This window comes from Ornithorhynchus anatinus, chromosome 17, assembly GCF_004115215.2.
Source record: "Ornithorhynchus anatinus isolate Pmale09 chromosome 17, mOrnAna1.pri.v4, whole genome shotgun sequence".
In the NCBI taxonomy this organism is placed as follows: domain Eukaryota; kingdom Metazoa; phylum Chordata; class Mammalia; order Monotremata; family Ornithorhynchidae; genus Ornithorhynchus; species Ornithorhynchus anatinus.
In genome coordinates, this window is record NC_041744.1 from 20,633,286 (window position 1) to 20,658,722 (window position 25,437).

Here is a 25,437-nt window from a genome sequence, read left to right on the forward strand (position 1 = left end):
TCCGGCCTCGGCCCCACACGGCGGGGCGGCGCTGGCGGCGCTGGCGGCGGCGGCGGCGGCGCGGGAGCCCGCCGGGACATGAGGTAAAGGACAAGGGGATGAGTCTCTGTGTCTGTGTCTGTGTCTGTGTGAGGGGACAGAGGGGTCGCCCTGGGCGGGGGCCGCAGAGAGGGAGAGAGGGCCCGGCGCCGCCCGTCTGCTGAGGCGGCCATCGGGGGGGGGGGGGGCAACCCCCGCACCCTCCCCCCGGCTTCAGGATCGTCTCAGTTGTCCCTTAGCGTCCCCTCCCCCAGCCTCAGTGTCCCCTTAGTGTCCTCTCCCCTCAGTGTCCCCTCCCCTTAGTGTCCCTTCCCCATCCCCCCAGCCTCAGTGTCCCCTTAGTGTCCCCTCCGCCCAGCCTCAGTGTCCCTTTAGTGTCCTCTCTCCGTCCCCCCAGCCTCAGTGTCCCTTTAGTGTCCTCTCCCCTTAGTGTCCCCTCTCCCTCCCCTTAGCGTCCCCTCCCCCCAGCCTCCTTGTCCCCCCCCCATCGTCTGTGTCCCCTCGGAGCGGGGCCCGGTTTGGGGGGGAGGCGGCGCAGGCCATCGAAGTCCCCCCCCCCCCCCGCCCCAGGACAAAAAGGGGGTGTCCCCCCCCCTTAATCAATCAGTCAATCCCTCCCTCCTTCACCCCATCGTGTTTATTGATCCCTGAGGATGTGCAGAGCTCGCTCTCCCCTCGGGGACCCTCCCCCTCTTTGTCCCCCCCAATCAATCAATCAATCAGTCAGTCAATCCCTCCTTCACCCCATCGTGTTTATTGATCGCTGAGGATGTGCAGAGCTCGCTCTCCCCTCAGGGACCCTCCCCCTCTTTGTCCCCCCCCTTTCAATCAATCAATCAGTCAATCCCTCCTTCACCCCATCGTGTTTATTGATTCCTGAGGATGTGCAGAGCTCACTCTCCCCTCGGGGACCCTCCCCCTCTTTGTCCCCCCCAATCAATCAATCAATCAATCAATCAGTCAATCCCTCCTTCACCCCATCGTGTTTATTGATCGCTGAGGATGTGCAGAGCTCGCTCTCCCCCCCCCCCGCTTTGTCCCCTGCCCCGGCTTGTCCCTTGGGGGCCACACCGCTCCACCCATCGCCGCTGAGCCCTCCCCGGCCCTGCCGAACGCTTACTACAGAGTCCCGCACATCCTAAGCGCCCCCTGAATACGACCGATGCTCAATACATGCAACCCATTGAACGCCAAGCGCTCAGCCAGTTCTTCCATTCAGTCGTATTTATTGAGCGCTCACTACGCGCAAGACACTGGACTGAGCGCTTGGAATGGACGGTTGAGCAACAGAGACCTTCCCTGCCCAACCACGGGCGCTCAGTAAATACGATCGATGGAAAGCCAGGCGCTCAGCAGATACGATCGATTGAACCCCAGGCGCTCAGCAAATACGATCGATTGAACCCCAGGCGCTCAGCAAATAGGATTGATTGAACGCCAGGCGCTCAGCAAATAGGATTGATTGAACGCCAGGCGCTCAGCAAATAGGATCGATTGAACGCCAGGCGCTCAGCAAATAGGATCGATTGAACGCAAGGCGCTCAGCAAATAGGATCGATTGAATGCCAGGCGCTTACTCCGGTGCCCCCCGCCCCCAGGAAGCGCTCACTAAATACCACCGAATGAATGAAGTGTGTGCGGAGCACTGGGCTAAGCGCTGGGAAACTCCAGCAGCAAGGAGAGACAACCCCCAGTCCACAACGGGTCACCAGTCTACCGGAGGGGGGGACATCAAAGCAAGGAAGCAGGCATTCATTCGTATTTATTGAGCGCTTACTGGGTGCAGAGCACTATACTGAGCGCTTGGAATGGACAGTTCGGCAACAGAGAGAATCCCTGCCCAGCGACGGGCTCAAGGTCTAAAAGGGGGGGAGGCGGACAGCAAAGATCAGGGGTCGGGGGATCCCACAGTCCATTCGTATTTATTGAGCTCTTACAGTGTGCACAGCACTGGACTAAGCACTTGGGAAAGTACGCCAGAGCAATAAAGAGGCGTTTAGAGCAGTGCACAGGAAGCGCTTAACGAATGCCATTATTATTATTAGAGAGGGAGAATCGCTGCCCACCACGAGCTCAGGGTCTAGTCCAGTCCTTTCTGCGGTGAAGGGCACAGCCTGCAGCGGATTAGCTCCCGGCTGAGCGGTGGATTCAGTCGAAATCTGGGAGGGGGGTGTGTGTGTGTTGTGTGTGCGACACACTTCCCCGGTGGCCCTTGATTCTTCCCGCACACACCCGCTTTCGTGGTGCGAGGGGAAGGCAGCGAAATCCGCCTCATAGCTGGAGAAACGGGCAATCCCTTGGAACGGGGAAGTGTCTCCCGAGCCTTCCCTCCCCCCAGGAAAGGAAAACCAGAACGGGATCATTTCCACGTCCCTCCGCTCCCGCCGGCTCGGGATTAGGAGGCAACTCCGCAGATTGCGATTCCCGTGGGCATCTTTTGTTCCGCTGCGGCCGCTCTTTTCCGGGGAGTAGGAAAGACATCTTGGCTTCTGAGGATGAGCCGCCGGGAACCTGGGTCCGTGGCGGGTGTATGGGGATTTACCGTCCGAATCTGGGTCGCCCGGCCGGAGAGTTAAAGTTCCTCGTCGAGGGATACGGAGGAAATTGGAAACTCAGCCGCGGTGCCGCCAGCGTTTAGCTGAGGTTCGAAAGAGCAAAAGCCAGATGTCGAGGTATTTCCCAATCGGGAGAGGGGATATTAAAACCAATGTTTTGCTTAATGTGCCTCCGAGGAAGAGCGGCTCTCGTAGATCATCTTGACATTGGAAGGGCCAGCTGGCTCCATTAAAGACCTTGTTGGGGGGGGAGAGGAATTTCAAATGATCCGAGGGTGTGTAGGCAAAAATGGTGAAATGTGCTGATTTCTAGACCATTCCTACTACGTTGCGATGAGTATATCTCTAGCGGTGTCTTCGTAGGAGGCTCGGAATTTGTTATTGCTGAAGCTCACGGGTTTTCCCGAGAGTTCTTATTCTCCCTGACTCGATCTTTAGCTGTTAATGAAAGGCAAGAAGCAGAAGTTTTCGTTCTCTCTCAGCCTCCGTTTTTACCTCAAATAATCGGTCAGGCATTTGAGATATCATTTGTGCTGTACTTCTCATTAGATGCTGTTGCTTTGGCTTTAAATAGTCGCCTGATCTGTTATTTCTAGATGAGGGTATTAAAAGGAACAAATAGCCTAGAGCCATCAAATTATGCCCCGTATCTAAATGGAGTCATAAGGAACTTGTCATGTTTTGTGAACTGTTTCAGACTTGTGGTTGGTGGTCACATTGAAACCATTACCAAATCCTCAAAAGCTCCCTTTCTTGCAAATAATCCCGCAAGCCATGTCTTTTACTGTCGTGCTTGACATAACTCGGCATATCTGTGGTAACGTCTCCTCGTTGTTTCTAATTGGAATCGCCGAAGGTGATATAGTACTTCCATAAACACTGTTGTTATTCCGTCGGAACGAGTGGGGAAGCGAGCAAATCTTGAATGTTCTTGGGTGCCGGGCGGTGGTTCGTTTTCTCAGAAAAATGCAATGGGTCCTAAAACTAGGAGTAGCAAGATGTCTTCCGTGCGATAGGTTTTGTTGCTTTTGGTAGAGTCTTGGCTTCTAATGGATTGGGTTACCCCAAATATTAGTTCCATTTTTGTCCTCTCTTCTCTAGTATTGTCGACAGCCCTCCCTGTTTCTGAAAGCAAACACTGTATGTAAACACCCTCCCCTCAAGTGTCCAAGTGCTCAAGTTTATTTTACTGAAGGTGAGGATTCAAGGTGAGGAACTGGCCGTGGGTGGTTGTTTAGGTTTTCAACCTCTCTCTTTTCTTCAGACTCCTCTCTACACTCAGGCCTCCTGGGTCACCTTCTAAAATGTCATTCGACACCTCGCCTCTCTTCAAAAACATCTAATGGCTCTCCATTTCCCTCCAAGTCAGGCGAAAACTCCCTACCATTGGCCTGAAAGTTTTCTCCACCGAGTTCTTTATCCTTATTCGTGGGCTCCTTTCATCCCATACCCCGTTTTCCACTTCCCCCAAGCCATCTCGTCCTCTCTCACTCTTCCCTTATTCATCCCTTCCACCCTCCCTGCCTCTTCAAATCCACCAGGCTGCAAATTTCCCCATCTTCAGAGCCCTCCTGAAATCCCACCTCTTCCTAGAGGCTTTTCCGGGTAGTCGAGGCACATTCCAGCCCCCAATCACTTCTTCCAGCCACCCCTAGCACTGCCACTCGTCAGCTGTGTGACTGTGGGCAAGTCACTCAACTTCTCTGTGCCTCAGTGACCTCACCTGTAAAATGGGGATTAATTGTGAGCCTCACGTGGGACAACCTGATGACCCTGTATCCACCCCAGCGCTTAAAACAGTGCTCTGCACATGGTAAGCGCTTAACAGATACCAACATTATTATTACTATTATTAAATATATCGATCTGTGTCCTCAACTACTGAAGCAATTTTTATTCCATTTATTAAATAATTATTTTTAATTAATATATAATATATTATTTAAAAAATAATTATTTAATGATTTTATCCATCTTCCCATTGTCTGTTAATTGCACCTAGTTTTGTCTCTCTCCCTCACTCAAGCTCCCCGAGGGCAGAGATTTTATCTTTCATCACTCTCCTCCTCTCCAGGGTGCTCTGCATACTGCAGACACTCAATAAATAGAGTCCACTGATTGATGAAGGCAGCTGGGGTGATGAGGGGTAGGGAGGACCTGGGCTAGACCTCGGGCTGCTGGATAGTGCCGGAGACTGTTGGAGTGATCATCCGAAATAAAAAGTGGCTCCTTGAACCGAGACGTTCTGTCGGAGCCCTAGAATTTGGTATCCGTGAACCTCGCGTGTTGATCAGTCAACACTGCTTGTTGTGCCGTTCTCTCGCAAGCGCGCAGCAGATTTGCCAAATGCTGCCTCGGGAGCCCCCCAGTTTGTATGATTATTTTGTTACCTAGAACCCTTGCCGGCCTTAACACAGTATCCTGAATTATTTTCACCCAGGAACAGAACCGTCTAAGACTCCCGTCCCCGTATGCTTTGGTCGAAAATGAAAGAAGGTCACTCAATTTATTTCTTTTTCCGACGTGCCTTTTCTGCCATTTGACCTCGCTACTACAGCGGAATTGGCAGGCTGGAATCCTTTAGACCACCAAATTACCTATCTCCTGGCCAGTGTCTGCAATTTCAGAGTCAAGTATAACTGCCTCCAGCTGAAGCTGTTTGGCTTCAGCCTGTGCCTTGTGAAGGGGGATTTCTTGCAGACCCCAGCGGTGATCAGCGTATACGCGAGAGAATGATTATTGTTACATCTTGTAGTTTCACCTCGGTATCTGAATAGTAATGCGCTTTGTTACTCTTTCCCAACAATAATTTTGTTCAGGAATGGGGATTATTCCGCCTGTAGTCTGAAAGATTCAGAGCGTTCCCTCTTCTTTAACAAGATGGGCTGAGGGTACTAATACAGCCCCTTGTACACAGTGGGGGCTCAATAATCATCTGTTGATGATATTAGATTACATTTTTTCTTTTAAGTGCTTACCACGTGCCAGGCGTGGTACGAAATGATGGGGTAGATGCAAAATAATTGGGTTGGATGCAGACTCTGTCCCACATGGGGCTCACAGCCTTAATCCCCATTTTACCGATGAGGTAACTGAGGCACAGAGAAGTTTAGGGTCTTGCCCAAGGTCCCACAGCAGGCCGGTGGCAGAGTTGGGATTAGAGCCCAAGTCCTTTGACTTCCAGGCCCAGCCTCTCTCCATTAGGCCGTAGTGCTTCTCATTGTTAGTCTCTTTGAGGTGTTTTGTAGTTGCTCTAATGTATTTTTTCAGTGACCCAAAATGAATTCCAAGCAAGCTTTCACTCCTTGCATGTTTATCTGTGTGTCCCTCCCCACCCCTTAATTTCACATTAAGGAGTGCATAATATTTCTGCAAAATACCTTTTGGTTAGGGAAAGTCACAAAGTTAGCATTTTTAAGCACCTTTTTTAAAATGTCCAGTGTGGGTTGCTTCATCGTGTTGATCACGTAGGACCGCCGTCCCAGCCTCCGTCTTCTTACTGAAAACCCACTCTGGTTTCTGAGCTCCACTGGGTGAGCCACAGAAGTGTTGCAAGGAGTTGGATCCCCCTCTCCAGGTTTTATCTGGAGCCGAGTCAGCCTTAGATTCCATTGAGCAATTTAAGCCTGAAAAAAGATGAGGCCCCGCAAGAGAAGAAAACAGAGAGTGGAAAGGGCCGCTGACAGACCTGGGTTTTATTGGAAGAGAAGTGCGTTTCTGTCTGGGAGGTGGGCACCTGTCCATTTTCTTCCACCTCCTGGGATTTTTGGGGACAGATTGCTGTAGCTGCCTGCTTTCTCATCTCCCGAACCATCTTACTGGTCACTTCCTCTTGTGGCCAGCTCATTTTATGCCTTCCGCCCTGAACAGGCTCGCGTTCCTGTCTTGCCTTAAATTTCCTATACTGCTTTCTCCTTACATTAGTGCAGATCAGAATACTAATAATTGTGGCATTCGTTAAGCGTTTACTTGGTGCCAGGCACTGTTCGAAGCGCCGGAGTGGTTACAGGCAAATTGTGTTGGACACAGTCCTTGTCCCACATGGGGCTTACAGTCTCAATCCCCATTTTACAGATGAGGTGACTGAGGCACAGAGAAGTGAAGGGACCTGCCCAGGATCACACAGCAGACAAGGGGCGGAGCCTGGATTGGAACCCCTGACCTTTGATAATTGAAAGTCGAAGGATGGAAAGATGGATTTTTCCGATTCACACCTTGCGATGAACCAGCTCTTACCCACCGAAGCACTTAGTACAGTGCTTTGCACATAGTAAGCCCTCAATAAATACAATTGATGATGATGATGATGAATAATCTCACCTGGCTGTTGTTCATTTCATATTTTTTGTTTCTCATTAAACTATACGCTTGAGACCCCAGAGTTGCGTCCAGTTTTTGTGACAGCAGACACGGAGATCAATCAGTGATGTTTATTGTATGCAGAGCGCTTTACTAAGCCCTGACTTAATCGATCCTTAAAGGAAGGTTAGAGTTGTAGAAAATGGGCCTGGGTTCATTTAATTGAAAGGAGTGATGATTGAAATGTCAAATTCAAAAGAATTTCACTCTTTGAGAATACAACAATTGCTTAAAGTTTTGGCCAACATTGCTTTTGCTTTCTAAGACTGCTGTAACAAAATAAAATTCATTTAAGAGTTGTTAATTTATCAATTGACAACCGTTTAGCTGCATCATTTTCATTCTGCTGCCTTATGTTATGGAACATATCAACTATTATTTAATTCATAAAATCTTTTCAAGAAAGAACTAATGGAGCAAATAGATTTTAAAAAATGAACACATGGACATCGGTGTATGAGAAGATATTTTATTCCCCTTAAACTGCTGTATTGCTTTATATCAGACCACTTGACTACAGTTATTGATGGCTCCAAACACATTCTTTTAAATGGTAGGGAAGACTTTAAGGCTGAACATGATTTGCTCCAAAATGGTCACTGTTCACAGTTATGGATTTCTGATGAGTGAATGACAAAGGGTTATTAAGTTGTAAGCTCATTGTGGTCAGGTAATTTGTCTTTTTATTGTTGTATTGTACTCTCCCAAGCGCTTGGAACAGTGCTGTGCACACAGTAAGCACTCAATAAATATGATTGAATTTAAGTTCCTTGGAGAAAGAAGCTTTGTAGATTTACGCTAATAACAATAATAGTCATAATAAAAAAAACTCTTTAATGAAATGAGCATCAAAAATGGCTATTATGCATGGAAAAGACGAATTGAGATGATTTATCTTGGTTTATTTTTCTCTGTGCACATATTTAGACTTTATAATATTCATCTTGTTCAGCTGAGAAGCTATAACCTGAATTAATCAATGGCATTGAGAGCTTACTATGTACAGAGCCCAGTACTAAGAGCTTGGGAGGCTACAATACAAAAGAATCAGCAGACACGTTCCCTGCCCATAAGGAGTTTAGAAACATCTGTGAAGTATATTTGCCACCCGTCTATTAAAGGAGCAGTTTTGTCTCCCGAGCTTCATTTTTCTGTAAAACTTGATTAGCAAGTACCTTTTTTTAAAAAATATCTCCCAGTCCACCCAACACCGTTAGAGGAATGATGGGGTTCTTTTCAATTTGTAGGCAAAGAAATGGGTTAGAGCAAATGTTTGTATGCTTCTTGCTAACCCAGTCTTCCCTTGGGAGTGTCGAGCTAGCTAGAGGATTGAACCCCAGGGAGCAGGAAGCAGCCTGAAGCAACAGAATGATGTTTGGCTCTGCCCAAACCATGAGAATTTGGGATGGAAACCAGCTTCTCCCAGCTGTTCTCTGCATGATCAGTAACCCCTTGTTGACCCCTCAGCCTCTCATTGATCCTTTAGAGTCGTGGGTTGGCTCAAAGTCAACTCGAAAAAGGCACTGGCCGTAATAGGTGTCTGCACAGGTATGTGGAGAGTAAACTTAATTATCAAATAGGTTCGAAAGGATTTAGCCCAGCTGTAGTTCCCCTTCTGACTTTTGGGTGAGGTTGAAGAATGACCCTGGACCCCTCATCAAGTCACAAGTGCTTGTCACATAGTAAGCTCTTAACCATTCATTCATTCAATCGTATTTATTGAGCGCCTACCGTGTGCAGACCACTGTACTAAGAGCTTGGGAGAGTACAATATAACATAACCAATATCATCATCGTCATTTTCTGCCGCAGTCCCACATACGGGGATTCCCAAGGTCCAGGGAACCCCCGTGTCTGTCTTCTCACCCTGGGAAGGGATCCAAGGACATTCCCCAGACCCCACCCTTGGTCAAATAATAGGACAAAGCCTCCTCCCGCTATATGGCAGCTAAACTCTAACCTGAAGGAAACTTCGTTTTGGGATTGGGGATCCCGGTCGGGCATCTCCCACTTCCTCTGCAGGCCCCTTTTCGTAGTTGGAGGCAGGAAAAAAATAACGCCGCTCACTGCAAGGAAAAGATCTGGCAAGGTGAGGCGGACAGTGACACCCTTGTGGGCAAGAAGCGTGTCTACCAACTCTGTTGTCTGCTACTCTCGCAAGCAGTTAGTACAGTACTCGACACACGTAAGCACTCAATAAATAAGATCAAATGAGACAGGGGTCCTCTTGCAGTATATTTAAATCTGCCACGTTGCCCGGGGTGTCACTACGGGCGAGTAAATATGTATCTATAAATAAAAATAGCCTGAAGGACATACGCTTGAGGGTCAAAGAGACAGTACTGGCTATGAAACTTTGTCCATTTGGCCATTCGTGATGGAGAAGACTGATGTGTGACCGATGGTTCTTTTATTTGCTTATAAAGATTTGCCAAGCGGTTGCCTTGGCAGTGCCTGTGCTGTTTTCAATTCAGCCTCTGGTTATCCCAGGCTTCCCAAAGCACCGGCTCCAGAAGAGCCACCCCACCCATGTTCGCCACATGTCAAGCGGGTCGGCCTGCGGGTGTCGTCTCCCAGTGGTCTCCGGCTAGTCCTCACCCTTCGAGGCTGGGCTTCATCGTATCTTTGAAGGATTTCTTCTGCCCTCTCTGACTGTGGCTCCTCCCACTTGAGCTCTCTAAACAGCAGCCGCTCGGGTGTCCTGCTGTCCTTTCTTTATACCTGTCCTCGGTGAAACTCTCTTGTGATGAGCTTTGCTTCGATGCTGATAGCCTGATTGAATTTCAGAATCTCTCTGTTGGTGATCCTTGATTGATTGGACGACTGACCTTTTCAAGGGAGTGGGTGGCAAACAGGCTTCCATGCTCATGAAACCTTAACTTGAGTCTCCACAGGCAGGCTCAGAATGGACTTCTCTCCCCAGGCTCCTTGGAACTGGGATGCTCCAGAGCTGCTCTGTTTTCCCAGTGCCCACTGGTGACTGGCATAGCCCCTCCCCATTTTCCCATCCCTGTCAATCATACCACCATCCTCCCTGTGCTAGATAGCCACAACTTTGATGTCATCCTTGATTACCCGCTATCTCGCAGCTCTTAATTTCAAGCAACCAAGTCAGCGGTCCGAGTGGGCAGTGAGTTTCAACCTCTGACTTCCAAGAGAACCAGAACCGGGTGATGTGAGTCAAAATGCCATCACCAGTGGATCGGATCAGTGATACATCCAGACCGTTACACCGTCTCTCTCTCTCTCTCTCTCTCCAGCATTTGCGACCGGTGGGACGGACTGTGTGTTTGGCACATGGCGATTGTGGTATTTTTAAAAGTGCTTACTATTAGTTGGCTTGCAGGATCAGACCTCTTTGACGTCTGATAGCACCATTAAGAATGGAGGGTCACATGTCTGTATAACTCACTATAGACTCCTCTGCAGTGAGGTTTAAATGCTAACTCGAGTTACTTTAACATTACAGACTTTTCCCTCTAAATATTTAACGTTTTCCCCCGCTCTGGACCTTCTTGAGGACAGGGAACGTGTCTACCAGCTCTGTTATATTGTACTCTCCAAATGCTTCATAAGGTGCTCTGTAAATGCACTGATTGATTGAAGAGGGAAATCTTATTATTTAACTTAAGCCTACCACCTCCAAGTTTCAGAGGATGATGATAATTATAATTGTGCCTTTGATTAAGCACTGACTATATGCCAAGCACTGTGCTAAGCACTGGGGTAGATTCAAGATAATCAGATCCCACATGGGGCTCACAGCCTAAGTAGGAGGAAGAACAGATATTGAATCTCCATTTTGCTGATGAGGGAACCGAGGTGACTTGCCCAAGGTTACACAGCAGATAAAGTGACAGAGCAAAGATTAGAACCCGGGTCCTTTGACTCCTTGGTCCGTGCTCTTTCCACGAGGCCACGGAGATGATCCCTAGTCTTGGTTGCGTGGGATTTAGTGACCAATATTCCACGTTCATGTACTAAATTGTAAGCTCCTAGAGAACAGGGCCCATTGTCCAGCTTACTTTATTATACTCTCCAAGCTCTTGGTGCCATCCTCTGCACGTAAGCGTTCAGTAAATACTATTGATTGGGAGAGGGAGCTGACTAGATCGGGGCTTTACATTCGGCTTCCCTGATTGTTGGGGGGCGGGAAAAATCCTTGGCAACCATGCTTCGGAAGTATTCTCCGAGAAGGGCTCTGGTATATTTTTGAACAACACATTTTGTCACTGCATTTCTTGGCTTGTAAATAGCTATGGAGGTGGTATAGTTTACAAAGTTTGAACCCTTGAACGTGCAGACGGTTTTGAGTGCAACTCGTAAAAGCAGTATCTGCTCTTCTCAGAAATGGCATACTTCGCTTTGTGTTTTACTCTAACTTGTGTGTTAAGAAGCAAAGCTTCTTTTTCAGAAGTAAAATGTTCCTGAATAGAGCTAGATGTGACTATTTTAAGCAGAATCTCAGGGTCCCGTGGATTTCCATGAAGAATCCATTTAGGAACTTAAACAGCTAATACACCGTGAGAAGTAACTAGGAGACCTGAGTCCAAACCGCAGAATAATACACGTCTTAAATTTATTGCTTTTCTGTAGCAAAGGGGCTCGAGGTTTTATCTGGACAGGATCTTAACAAAAAAGCCAAATCACTTTTTCTTTTTGCTGGTTCAGTCTTATCGCGCCAGTTCGGAACCTCCTCCACCGCCCTGTTGAAAGACCAGGATCTGTCGAGCTTTGAACTGTGTGGGATCATTCAGATCTGATCCGAGCCAGGGGATTTCCTGATCTCGTCCCCTTAGGTTCCCAAGATCCCGCTTATCAACGTGAGTTACTGCGGTCCTGGAAGAGATGATTATCGATGAAGTCAGCTGCTCTCCCCAGGGAACGATTTGATGGGTTTATGTACAGGACTGAATGGTAATGTTGCCTAAGTTTTCTTTTGAATGCAAGCACGGAGGGAAAGTGTCATTACGCCATCAGAGAGATCCACACCCAAAGGGTAGGCATTCACGGGTCACCTCCCAATCAAAGGTCATACGGAGTGAGGTACCTGCGGGATTGGATTGGAGGACCGGGACCTACTCCGCCACATAGCCATTTCCCCTTCTTTCCGTAAATGCTTTTGTGTCCGTCTCCCCTGCTAAATCGGTAGCCTCTTGAAAGTAGGGTTCCTGTCTTCTACGTCTAGCCTGTAAATCTCTAAATTATAAGCTCATTATGGACGGGGAATGTGCATGTTTATTGCTATATTTTACTCTCCCAAGTGCTTAGTTCAGTGCTCTGCACCCAGTAAATGTTCAGTGAATCACTAATGATTGAGTGATAGTGATCTGGGTAGATAGATGGAAATTGCCTCAAGTCAAGTCCCTCTAGACTGTAAGCTCCTTGCGGGTAGGAAACTGGTGTACCAACTCTATTATATGATTTTATTATACTCTCCCAAGCGCCTAGGACAGTGTTCTGCACACGGTGAGCGCTCATTGCGAGGGATGGATTGATTGAAGTCTGCAGTGGACCCCGGCTGGGGTAGGATTGCTAAACGGGAATGAAATTCCAAGCGATTTAGAAAAATCTGATGCCAAACAAGTGCACGGTAGTGCTCTTCGGGACGAAGGGAGGCTGACAAAAACAGGGTGGGGAAAGAATGGCCGAGAACAAATATTGGCCGGAATGGATTGGGAGTCGTCATCGAGCCGCTGATTGATTGAGTCAGCAGTGGAGTATCATTATTAAGGTAGCCAGCGTGACTCTGGTGTGACAGGCTGGAGTAAAGGGAGTAAACCCGTTATTCTGTTTTACAGCGATCTGTCCCTCAGAGTGTTGCCCGGGTTTGTTCACCAAGTTTGAAAAAATATGCGGAGAAGCTGGAGATCGTCCAGAGAACAAGGAATTTAAAGGGTTGGAGAACAGGGCCTAATGAGAAAAAAGTCAAAGGAATAGGAGTCGTAGAATCAGGAGACGGGTAATAGAGCATTTATTAAGCGCTTAATAACTGTGGTATTTGTTAAGCGCTGTGTGCCGGGCACTCTGTTAAAGCACTGGGGTGGGGTGTATGCGGGCAAATGGTGTTAGACACAGTCCCTGTTGCGTGTGGGGCTCCCAGTCTCAATCCCCGTTTTAGAGATGAGGTAGCTGAGGCCCAGAGAAGTGAAGGAACTTACCCAAGGTCACACAGTGCAGAGTACCGTACTAAGGGCTGGGAGAGAGTAGAGACAGGAGGGAATTAGACACGGTCCCTGTCCCTCTTGGACAGTCGTTTAATGACTCTTGAAGTATATGCAGCTTTTTACAAGTAGTCTGCTCCCAGTTGTTCTCCAAGTCCACAGAGGCTTCAGCGAGAGGGAAGAGGTTTGATGCTCGGTTCTCAGCGCTCAGTAAAGTTCTCTGTAAACGGCAAGTGCTCAATAAATAGCATTGATTGAGTTCAGGTGGATACAAGAAAGAATTTCATTTTTAACTGTGAGAGGAATCAAGCACGCTACCAGGCCCCTTTAAAAAAGGGTGTGGTTGGGGGCCCTCCAATCTTAGCGGTATTTTAAGGATGTTTCCCCTTATTTTCAGGTCACCAGATGTTTACAGAATCTTTTGGGAAAACTTTGGATATGTATAATTTTCTAGATGTGATGGGTTACGTGCTCCGAAAGTCATCACAAATGGTAAAAGGAGGGATGCTATTAGCGGTGTGGTGATCTCCTGTTTTCAGTGAGCTCTCAGACCCTCTCTCATGTCTAAAGTGCAAGTCACTTAACTTCTCTGTGCCTCAGTTACCTCATCTGTAAAATGGGCATTAAGACCGTGAGCCCCATGTGGGACAACCTGATCACTTTGTATCCTCCCCAGCACTTAGAACAGTGCTTTGCACATAGTAAGCGCTTAACAAATGCCATTATTATTATTATCTTCTGACTCCTCTATGACTGGAAACACTTAAAGCCCTCACACAGTCTGAGCTGGCTCGTCTCTTTCTCTGTCTTCTCTCTCCTCTCGCTTCTCTCCTCCTCCTTTTCTCTCTCCTCCCTCTCCCCTCTTCTCTCTCTCCTGCCTCACCCTGAAAACTCCCTCGTGGAATTTTCCTTTCTTTCTCATTCTGTTACTCTGCAGGGATCATGTCTACCAACCTGCCATTGTCATTCACAGCTTTTAGGATTGATCGCCCTATGCTTCATACTGTACTTTGGTAGGTCCTTGAAATTCTTCTCACTTTGTTTACTTGTCCATTCGACTGCAGCCTTTACATCCTGCTTTCAGCCTTTGCCCCGTAACAGTCGCGGGGCCTGTTTGGAACTGTGGCTTAAATCACCCCATTCAAACCTCACTTATTTGAGGTTTCTCGTACCGCCGTTTATTGCAAAGTTCTGCCGCGTGTTGTGAAGTTGTGCATGGAGATGTTAGGAAAGAAACCTTTTCAGGAGCCTTCCCCGATGCCCCTAAGTAGCTCGTGCAGTGTGAAAGAAGCTGAGGGACCTAGGCAGAAGCCTAATGCTCTGGCTCCTAGCCTGTCCATGAGCAGGTTTGGGTTGATTGGTACACTTTCCTCGTTAATCATCCGGCTATTGCCTCAAAACAGATTTATAGTTGGATTCTTAACCGAGTGCTATCGACAAGGATCGTTGGATTTTATATCAGGTTTCCTTAGGTAAGCCGGCAAACAGATTTTATCAGGCATCTTTTCAGTGCCAACATTTGGTATTTTGGGGGAAAAGTCATCTGCGTTCAACAACTCATGAATGAATTCTCCTGCAGTTTTTTGCAATGCCTTCAGTTAGTCAATGTGATGATGGAATAAAATTATGAGAGAGAGAGATAGAGAGAGAGAAAGAAAGGAGGTTGGTCAGAGGGAGACAGAGAGTATGTATCTATTTGGCCAAAGCCCAGGTGAGCACAGAGACATTTCCCAGAGTGTCTAGTAAGGGATAGTCTGGTTTATATTCCTTTTTAAAATGTGTCTGAAAATGCTAATTGAGCAAATCCCTAGACGGGTGTTTTATAGCCCTGCTTCTCCTCCACACTCCCAATTCATGGTTCCTCACCTTCAGAATGAAACCACAGTGGGAATAATGGAAATAAAATATATATATGCAGAGAAGCTGTGTTGCCCAGTGGATAGAGCACGGGCATGGGAGTCTGAAGGACCTGGGTTCTTGTCCCAGCTCCACCACTAGTCTGCTGTGTGACCTTGGGCAAGTCACTGCATTTCTCTGTGCCTCAGTTACGCCATCTGTAAAATGGGGATTAAGACTGTGAGCCCCATGTGGGATAGGGACGACGTCCAAGCCGACAACCTTGTATCTACCCCAGCACTTAGAGTGCCTGGCACCTTGCAAGCACTTAACAAATAGCATTCAAAAATAAATGAATAAATAATGTGCTTTTGGGGGTCTGTACTTGAATTCTGACCTTTCCTCTCAAGTCTCTTTACTTAAATGAAACATGACCTCACATCGTTTTTTTGCACATTAAGCTGGGGCTTAGGACAGTCAGACTTCTTGTGCTTCAGTCAATCAGTTGGTGGTATTTATTGAGCGCTTACTGTTTGCTAAGCTCTTGGGAGAGTATCTTATAACAGAGTTTGTAGGCACATTCCCTGCCCATAAGCAACTTACCATCTAGAGAGGGAGAGGGATATTAAAGTAAATTGTGGATTGGCTATAAGTGCTGTGCGGCTGAGGGTGGAGGGTGAATATCAAGTCCTTAAAGGGTACAGATCCGAGAAAGAGGAAAAGGTAAAGCTTTTTGGAGATGTGATTTCAAAAAGGCTATGAAGACAGAGTGGTGGTCTCTTTATGAAAGGGGAGGAGAGGCTGTGGACAAGGGTTGGTGGCAAGATAGACGAGATTTGGAACCATCATTCAGTCAGCATTAGAGGAACCAAGTGTAACCAAGTGTGTGGATGGAGTTGTAGTAGGAAATTAGCCCGTTGAGGTAGGAGGGCGTGAGCTGATCGGGCTCTTTAAAGCCGATGAGGAGTTTCTGTTCGATGCGGAGGTGGATGGACAACCACTGGCAGTCGATGGGGAGGCGTGGACTGAATGGGAATCCTGGTTACCACCCCGGTATTGATTTCGGGATGTTTAACTCAGCCAACTGTGAGGTTTCGGTAGCGTCTTCTGTTGTTCCATCAAGCACTGCAGCCTCCCTCCCAGTGTTCCCATTCTCCTCTCAATTAGCAGTACAGACGTAGAGCCAAGAAGACTTGCTCTGTGACCCTGCTTCCTCGGGGTCCCGACCCCAATCACTCTCAACTCTTTCTTTTTCCTTCCCCCTTTTTCCATATATTTCCACACAGACACACATCCACCGTCCCTTAGGGTATAGTAAATTATGGTAATTGCCCTCAGGTTTTGTGCTTTCTGATTGAGGAGTGGGCTGTGGGATCCGGCCCCCTTTTTCCTCCAAGGGGCTGCTCTCGCAGGAGGAATTACTGTTTGTTAGACTCCCCTCCCCACCCGTATTTCCCTCGAGAGTCCTGGGGAGGAGGGAAGAAGGATTATGTCGACTCGGCATGTCAGCTGCATTTTTAGAGAGGAAGCATGGCTGAAGTGGGTGGAACACAGCCCTGGGAGTAAGAAGGTTGTGGGTTGTAATGCTGGCTCCCCCACTTGTCTGTGGCGGGACCTTGGGGAAGTCACTTCACTTCTCTGGCCCTCAGTTACCTCATCTGTAAAATGGGGATGGAGACTGTGGCCGCCAGTAAGACAAGGACGGTGTCCACCCTGATCTACCTGTATCCACCCCAGCGCTTAGTATTCATTCATTCAATTGTATTGAATGCTTACTGTGTGCAGAGCACTGTCCTAAGCACTTGGGAAAGTACATTACAAAAATAGAGTGACAGCCCCTGCCTGCAGTGAGCAGTCTAGAGGTCGGGGGAGACATCAATACAAATAAATAAAATTACAGATATATATGTAAGTGCTTGGTGCGGGGGGAAGAGAAAAGGGAGCAAGTCAGGGTGCCGCAGAAGGGAGTGGGAGATGAGGAAAAGGGGGCTTAGTCTGGGAAGGCCTCTTGGAGGAGATGTGCCTTCAGTGAGTCTCTGAAGAGTGATGAGGTGGTGAGGAGCTTTTGTATGATACGGAGGTGGATGGGCTTCTTTGATCAAATCTTATATCATTAAGCAGCTCCCAAATGCCGGTACATTTTTTGATCATGTAGGTCTCTGCATCAGACTAAGATGAAGGTGATTGATGTGGGAAGCATGGTTTTGCTTATGTCCTTATCAAAATTTAAGTACATTAAGGTATGGTCACTCTTCTTTATGTGTTTACTGCTCTGGCACCTATTTATCAAAGAAAATGTCACTGTTACTTCTTTATGCATTTACTGCTCTGAAACCCATGTATCAAACAAAATGTAGAAATCGTTGGATAACTGTATCAAAGACACTTTAGAAGCACACTTCATTTTCCTTAGGTGGGAAAAAAAAATTCCCTAAGGTTTTTGACTTTTAGGATTTAAAAATGAAAATGAAATCACCTAACTGGTGAGAAAAGAAAAAATCTGGCCTTAAATTTTAGGCTCTAGTTAAATGCCAAGGTCCTGCCCTAACTGCTTGTAATTGCAGTCCTGGATTCTGGAAAGAAGCTGTTGGCTGAGAGCATATAGAATGTCTGGGACTTTTGTGATGTATGTAAATATTGGATCAGCATTAACTTCCAGTGATGAATTCACTTTCAATTTTTAAGACTTCTGCTTACCTGTTAGCAACATACTCAAACAGGGTTTGCAGTATTTTGACAAGCAGTAGGAACTGTTTCATAACTCACTGCCTTGTAAAGGATTTACAGAGACAGCTGTTACTTGTGCACGGGCAGCAGTATTTTGGGAAGAAAAATCAATCGGAGAGAATTTGTTAAGGGAAGTGGCCGTCCATAGGGGCAGAAGTTTTCTTGGAGATTTAAATGCTGTTTTTAATTAACTTCCAGTTCCCTTTTTGGTTTGTCAGGAACAGCTAGTGGAAAGAACATGAGCCTGGGAGCCTGAGGACTTGAGTTCTAGTCTCAGCCCTGCCACTTGCCTGCTGTGGGTCTGTAGGCAAGTCACTTAACTTCTCAATGCTTCAGTTTCCTCAGCTGAAAAATGGGGCTTCAACTTCTGTTCTCCCTCCCTCTTAAACTGCGAGTCCTTTGTGGAACAGCGACGGTGTCTGATCTGAGTATATTGTCGGCAAGCTAGCCGCAAGGATGGAACCTCTCGTTTCTGGCGCAGGGGAGTCCAGAGGACTAGGATCCCCCGCAGTAAATCAGCCAATATTTCAAGCCTGGATTCCAGACCGGAGTTGGTTGAAATTGGTGCTTTCACAAGAATGGAATACAAGCTCCTCGTGGCCGGCAGGTATCTCACGTACCCACTCTATTGCATTGTACTCTTCCAAGTGCTTAATACAGTGTTCTGCACAGAGTAAGCACTCAGTAAAAAAAAAAGATTGGTCAATTACTGATTATCAGCTACTGGTTAGTTCTTTGAATGCAATTAAAGCCACTTCTTTATATCCCTCGGTTTCCTCCACTGTAAAATAGGGCTCTTTGTTTCAACGCACGAGGAAGTACATGGGAAAACTAGGTCTAAAGTGCTTTTGACGGAAGAAATCAGGCTTCTTATTTCCAGGCTGTTATCCCTACTTTGATCTTTTTGAGACAACTAATTTTGACTCCCTAAAATGAAATAATTTTAGTTCAGGTACATTCTGACTTTACTAAATATTTGAAAACTACATAACTTCCAAGTCAAGAGGGGAAGTTGAAGCGGTCAGAGTCTTGAGTTTATTTACGTCTGCCCTTTATTATAGAAGTGACGGGCATAGTATTAAAGGAGGTGGGTATAATGTGATGCAGTCAATTTTTTTGATGAGCTAAATATGAAAACCACATGGTTTTGTAATAATAATAATTATGGTACTCGTTAAGCGCTTGCCACGTGTTCTAAGCACTTGGGATAGATAAAAGCTAATCAGGTTGGACACTCTCCCTGTCCCACGTGGGGCTCACACTCTTCCCCTTTTCACAGATGAGGAAACTGAGGCAGAGAGAAGTTAAGTGACTTGCCCAAGGTCACACAGAAGACAAGTGGCGGAGCCAGGATTAGAACCCAGGTCCTCTGACTCCCAGGCCCATACTCTATCCACTAAGCCCAACCTTAAAATCAGTGCCCCATAGCTTCTATTTGTGAAAACAAATAAGTTGTGTATGGAAGGTTTGGTAAAATAATGGTCATGTGCATTGTTTACCCTGACAACTTCTTCCTCCAGACACATAAAAGGAATAGCTTTGGATATATAGGTTCATCAAGCTTATGGTTTTTCACATACTGCCCTTCAGGCTAGTATTATTCTCAATAAAATTCATGGGCTAACTTTCAGGGTTCTGTTGCTTCCCTGAACAAGAGTAGTCAGGCTTTTCAGTGACTAATGGTATTTCTCTTTCAAAGCCTTCAGATATCTCTTTCAATTTCATTGTGCGCGGCGTCATTTGTTCCGTGTGATTTCTGGAATTATTGTGGTGCTTCTGACAATAACTAAAATGATTCATGTTTGATTTGCGAGTGATAAGCTAGAGTAGTTTGGTTCAGTAGTTGAAATGTGCAGAGTGCATTTTATTGGAAAATGGAACTTTTAATTGAAAACGCTGCCCATTGGTTTAGAAGCGGTGGAAATTCTGTGAGAGATTCCGAGAGTTCTTGAATTTCACACTTCCCAAGTGAGCGTCAGCAAACAGACAATGCCCTGGGCTCTAATGGAAAGAGAGAAGCACAGAGGGACATGGAAAAAAATAATGGTCGAGAGCCAATCTTTAGAATGTGAACGTTGCTATCAAAGGGTATATCTTGATATATCCATAAACATTTAAAAAGTAAAGGTGAGTCAGATTGTAAAGGCGAAAGGAATTGGCCTTAAAGAAAATAAAAAGTACAGAAGTGCTGTCTTATGGCTTGCTTCTAGGGAAATTTTAATGAATGGATTCCCACGGGCCCAATTCTCTCATTCTCTGGTCAATTCGAAGTAGAGCATACTAAAGTCGTGCCAAAATACTGGCAGATGGAATGTTTTAAGTGGTACAAATGGTTTACAATATTTTGCAGGGGAGAAAAGGTGAAATGAATGGAGGTTCTAGTTCTCAGCAGTTTAGATTTTCTATTAGAACAGCTTTCATATTGGGTCATTCCTTGCTATGCTGCTGCTGGTGCTCAGTTAGATATTTCTGAACACATTCTCACATCTAGGTTAAATGACTTTTTTTAAAAAAAGGTATTTGTTAAAGACTTGCTATGTGCTAGATACTGGACTAAGCACTGGTGTAGATAGAAGATAATCAGGTTGGACACAATCCAGGTCCCACGTGGGGTGACAGTCTTAATCCCCATTTTACAGATGAGGGAATTGAGGCACAGAGAAGTTAGGTGACTTGTCCGTGATCACATAGGAGACAAGTGACAGCGCCGGGATGAGAACTCACATCCTTCTGATTCCCAGGCCTCTGCTCTAGGCCATGCTGTGTCTCAATTTTAGCTTTGAATTTTCATTATTCGGAATCATATTCAATATCTGAACTTCATTTCCACTGAACTAATTTTTAATCCAGGTTTCTACTATAGTTGGAAATATAGAAATAAATTGCTTATTTTTTTTTCCCCAAATCGGGCAACCCGCCTCCCTACTGGGCCGTGTGGTTTAGTGGATAGAGCACAGGCCTGGGAGTCGGAAGGATCCGGGTTCTAATCCCTGCTCTGACACGTGTCTGCTGTGTGTCCTTGGGCAAGTCACTTCACTTCTCTGCACCTCAGTTACCTCATCTGTAAAATGGATTGAGAGTGTGAGCCCCTTGTGGGACAGGAACTATGTGCACCCTGATTAACTTGTACCTACCCCAGCGGCTTAGAGCAGCGCTTGGCACATAGTAAGTACTTAAGAAGTATTATTATTATTGTTACTATTATTACTCAGAGGTCCCTGGGCTGATCCTAGATGCCCTTGGGCCTCCCAAGCCCATTTGAACTGTTCTTGCCCCTGCAGGGATCCTGAACTGTAGACCGAGCCCTGGTCCCCCCTGCCCTGAGCACCTTGCCTTCCCTTACTCTTCCCACTCCCCCTTGCGTTATTTCCGAGGGCTGGAGTGAGACGCTAGGAATTCTCCCGTATCCCAGTGGCGTTGGGCCCCTTCCAGGAGTCACAGGGTCCCAGAACAGCCAGACGAGATGATACTAGGGGATGCATCGTGTTGCCTTCTGAAGGGATTGCAGGATGTTTGCCTAGCTTCATTTTGGGGGCAACCTAGTAGGTTAACCAGCGATGGGTACTGACATGTATAGTTCTAACCAGAACACGTAGATTAACTTATGCACAGTTTCTTAGAGTTCCCGTTCCTTTGTTGCTGAGAGTTAATCAGTTGGTCTACAGGAAACACCTATACAGTAATTAGCATCGTACTGTTATATCTGTGGTTGGTGGTCACGCTGATGTTGCCCAGAAGGATGCTGAATGCTTGTGATATTTTGCCGTAAGTCCACCTAGCTGGCTGCCTTGTATTTGAGGCCGATTTTATTTGTATTTTCTCTCCATATTTTGCTTCTTTACTTGATTTAACTGAGGATGTGGGGTTAATTATTGGAGAAAGTGACTGAAATGTCTCCCTTATACCTGTGTGTTGAGAACATGGATTTATTTATGAATGTGCTACTACTTTCCAATAGTGTTTTTAGAGTCTCTAAAGGGGGGAGAGGTACAGTTGGTATAAAAAAGATGTTTTAACATTAGTACGGGTATGGTATTTTATGTGTGCTCTTGGTCTCTCTGTCCATTTTCCCTCTTCACTGAACTGTGGTCTGCAGTGAGATTGTAATGTGGTCTCCCCACTGCCTTTATTCTTCTAGTTTCACTACTGCATTGCGATGAGCCAGCTGCCTCTCCCCGATGTCCCGACGGGGTTGGCAAGGGCAGTTAACACGCGAGGCATGGTGGAAATGTCTGCAAATACCCAAACATGGTTGCCGTTTCCTCCTCTTACATTGTAAAGACTGCATTTGTTAACGACACGGAGGGGGATCGTTTCGAATTTCCAAGTGAAAACGTGTGTCAGAAATCAAGCTCCAGTAGTCCGATTCCCACCGGGGGAGTTTGAGTTGGTTATTCCTCCTAGAGCCCAAAAGTAAGGTTCGAGTGGAGACGCAAGGATAGTTCACATTCCTCATCCAATTTCCCCTAAGGATTTTTGGAGAGCAGCGTCAGAGTGGAAATCAAAGTATGCGGAGCAGCAGGGGAAGGATGAACAAGACAAACGGCAAAAAGGACACAAGAAGAGTGGTATGGGAAAGGCTCAGTCCTTCCTATGATGGAGGTGAGCAGCAGTAGGTTTTCTGGGAATTTTGTAAAAGGATGCTAGTGGAGGGACACGAGAACAGTATGGTCTGTAGAAAGAGCATGGGCCTGAAAGTCAGAGAACCTGGGTTCTAATCCCGGCCCCGCCACTTGTCTGCTGTGTGACCTTGGGCAAATCACTTAACTTCTCTAGGCCTCAATTCCCTCCATCTGTAAAATGGGGCTTAAGACTGCGAGCCCCCTGTGGGACATGGATTGTGTCCCCGCTGATTTGCTTGTATCCATTCCAGCATTTAGTTCAGTGCTCGGCACACAGTAAGCACTTAACGAATACCATAAAAAAAGACAGGTAAAACCTAATAATTGAAAGGCAGCTCCATGAAATTTCGATACCAGAAAGGGTTCTCAGGAGAATCAATTTCATAAAATCTCTGATTTAACGTCTGATCAGCTGAACAGGATAGGGCACCTTCAAATCATTCAGCTGGCCATCCCATTCCATGATGGATATTGTTGAATTTTGTCAACTAAATTTATTCAGGACTTTTAAGACCGAAGGTCTTTTGGTGGTTTCAGATATTTTTATTAGGTCTATGAGGAGTGAATGAGGTCCTATCTGCTATGCTCCATTGTGGTCTGAGGCACATTACAGGTTCCAAGAAGAACATCTGATGAGCAGTGTATCTCCGGAGTTGGTCCGAAGGGACTCTGGCTAGAAACTTGCCCCCAGTGGAAAGCAATGAGGACGCTACCATGGCTCGCGTTGGGAGTGCTTTTTCCTTTCTTTAAGGTGGTCCCGATGATAGCAACTCTGAAGTCTGGTGGCATTTTCTCAGTGCTCTCTATGTGGAAAATAAAGCCACACATACAGTCATCTCCAAGCCTGTGTATCCTGGCGGATGACATCCGGAAACATACCCACCTTTCATGATTCTGATGGGTTGTGTCTTCATTCCTGACAGGTTCTTCAAGACCTCATTCTTAAAGTGGAAAGCACGTGCAGTATATTATGCAGGTGGCTTTTGCAGTGTGGATTGAGTCATTTTGATTTTTCAGTTGCATATGCGAGTCTTTGGTTTAATGAGTTTTGTAGCCCTGGATTTTGCAGCAACCTACCAGTGTTCATGAGTCTTTAATGCATGCAGAGCACTCTACTAAGTGCTTGAGAGAGTAGAGTACAACAGTAGATAGTTACGTTCCCTATATAGATGGGGAGAAAGTGAATCAATAGTTGAGTAGTTGACAAATTATGTTCGAGGTTTCGATGGCTATTCGGTCGGCAGTCTCAGAGAGCTGAACTTTTATTGCATCTCTTAAGCAGTTAGGTGTCAAGCACTGTTCTAAGAGCTGGGTTAGATCAAAGTTTATCAGGTTGGACACAATCCCTGGCCCCAGTTGTGCTCACGGTCGAAGTTGGAGGGAGGAGGATTTAAACCCCCATTTTACAGACGTTAACTGATGTGCAGAGAAGTGACTTACCCAGGGTCACCCACCAAGCAATTGGCGGAGCTGGGATTAGAACCCAGGTCCACTGACTTCTCAGAACCCATGGTCTTTCAACTAGACCCCACTGCTTCTTTGTTTTACACTGGGAAAAAGGCTACTGGGAATGACAATTATGTCTACCGATAACGGCTCTTCTTGATTTCATGCAGTTCCCAGTAGAGGCCCGACTATTTGTATCTTGGTTTGCCCTCGATCGATAGCCCTATAGCAGTAGAAATTTCCTAGGGTACTTGCTGGGATCGTGCGCTCCTGCCTCGGTGTTTGCCGAGGTTGCAGCACGCGCGTTCCCCAGTACAGATATCCAAAAATGGTTAGCCACCAGATCAGATGACGGCAGGAACTCTCTATCAGCTCTGGCCATCAAATCGTTTCCAATCCCTGCTGGTTGGAGCCGCCACCGCCGTGGGATTTTCTCAGTACACAGAGATAAGGGCTTAGTGGCTTGCTTTCAACCATCTTGATTACTGTACCCAAATGCAGTATCTGTTGGAGACAGTTCATAAGAATTTCTGTCACGGATTAATGACGTAGCTCCCCCACTCACTAATCTTTTGTGCCATTTCTTGGTTTATATTAGACTTGAAATAATCTCATTCATTCAGTTTATATACTGTGTGCGGAGCAGTGTACTGTAATTTTATTTATTTGCATTGATGTCTGTCTCCCTCCCCAGACCGTAAGCCCGTTGTGGGCGGGGAATGTGACTGTTCATTGCTGTTTTGTACTCTCCCAAGTGCGTAGTACAGTGCTCTGCACGCATTGAGCTCTCAATAAATGCGATTAAATGAATGAATGAATGACTAAAGAACCGGCAGTGGGAAGAGAAGAAGCAGCGAAAGATCTGGATAATTCTGGGTAATCCACCCTGATGGTTCATAGAGGTCTCCTTCTCATCCAACACGAGGATAATGACTCTGCCAAGGAGTGCCCAAGATCTGCTCATTACAGCTGGATTTACTCTGAAAATATCTGACGGCTGGTGAAGTAGGTGATTTAATTTAATTCGAATTATCCAGAAATTTTGTCCCTGACTACTCCTAATTTAAGTTACACATTTTTATCAAAAGGTGCCGGATTTTTCCCGACAACCGACCTTTCTGTGGGAGCCGGTCGCTGTGCCAGTTTGCCCTGCATTGTTCATTTGAGTCATTAATCACTGTCCCTAAAATGTGACTGAGCCTTGAATCATATGCTTCAGCACAATGCATGAACCCACCCTGCTGAGGGGAATGCAGGAAATATTGGTGGTTCTCAGTATGGACCTGTGAACTGGCTTGTCCTCTGGTATTCCCCCAGCTGAAGTCTCTATAAATATCTTTGCCGGGAGGTTCTTTTTGAGCTTTTCTCAACAAAGAACTCCGGCCTGGGCTAAAGAATTTGGGAGGCATTGTTGCAGAACGAATTAATTTGATCCCCAAACACACTGAAATATATCATCTTGTGTACCCGTAAGAGTGGAGCTGCTCTAAGTGCTTTTGGAAAATGTAGCAACCGAATCACTCTGAGGCTAGTGAATTCCTCCATTTTCATTACTATGGTGCCGCTGTTTGAGAAAATCTCTAAGGTCCAACAAAATAGTTGGGACAACGCCCATTGAAAGACAGCTCAAATACTGTGGCTGTTTGCTGTTCGAGCAGATGTGTCTAAGTAAATCTATGAAATAAGAAA

General features: G+C 46.3%; 1 protein-coding gene across 6 annotated transcripts in view; it reads left to right on the plus strand.

Moving 5' to 3' along the window:
• The first annotated feature begins 16 nt into the window (after nucleotides 1-16).
• The window catches only part of ITSN1 (intersectin 1), a 133,549-nt gene continuing 108,128 nt past the window's right edge, over nucleotides 17-25,437 (plus strand). For 2 of the 6 annotated variants that reach the window (XM_029082335.2, XM_029082336.2), the window contains exon 1: nucleotides 18-83. The gene's annotated coding sequence lies outside the window, so the exon portion shown is untranslated. Of the gene's footprint in view, nucleotides 84-2,598; nucleotides 2,712-6,668; nucleotides 6,865-25,437 lie in introns of those variants that run through there. The other 4 variants (XM_029082331.2, XM_029082337.2, XM_029082333.2 and 1 more) reach the window with 4 other exon arrangements.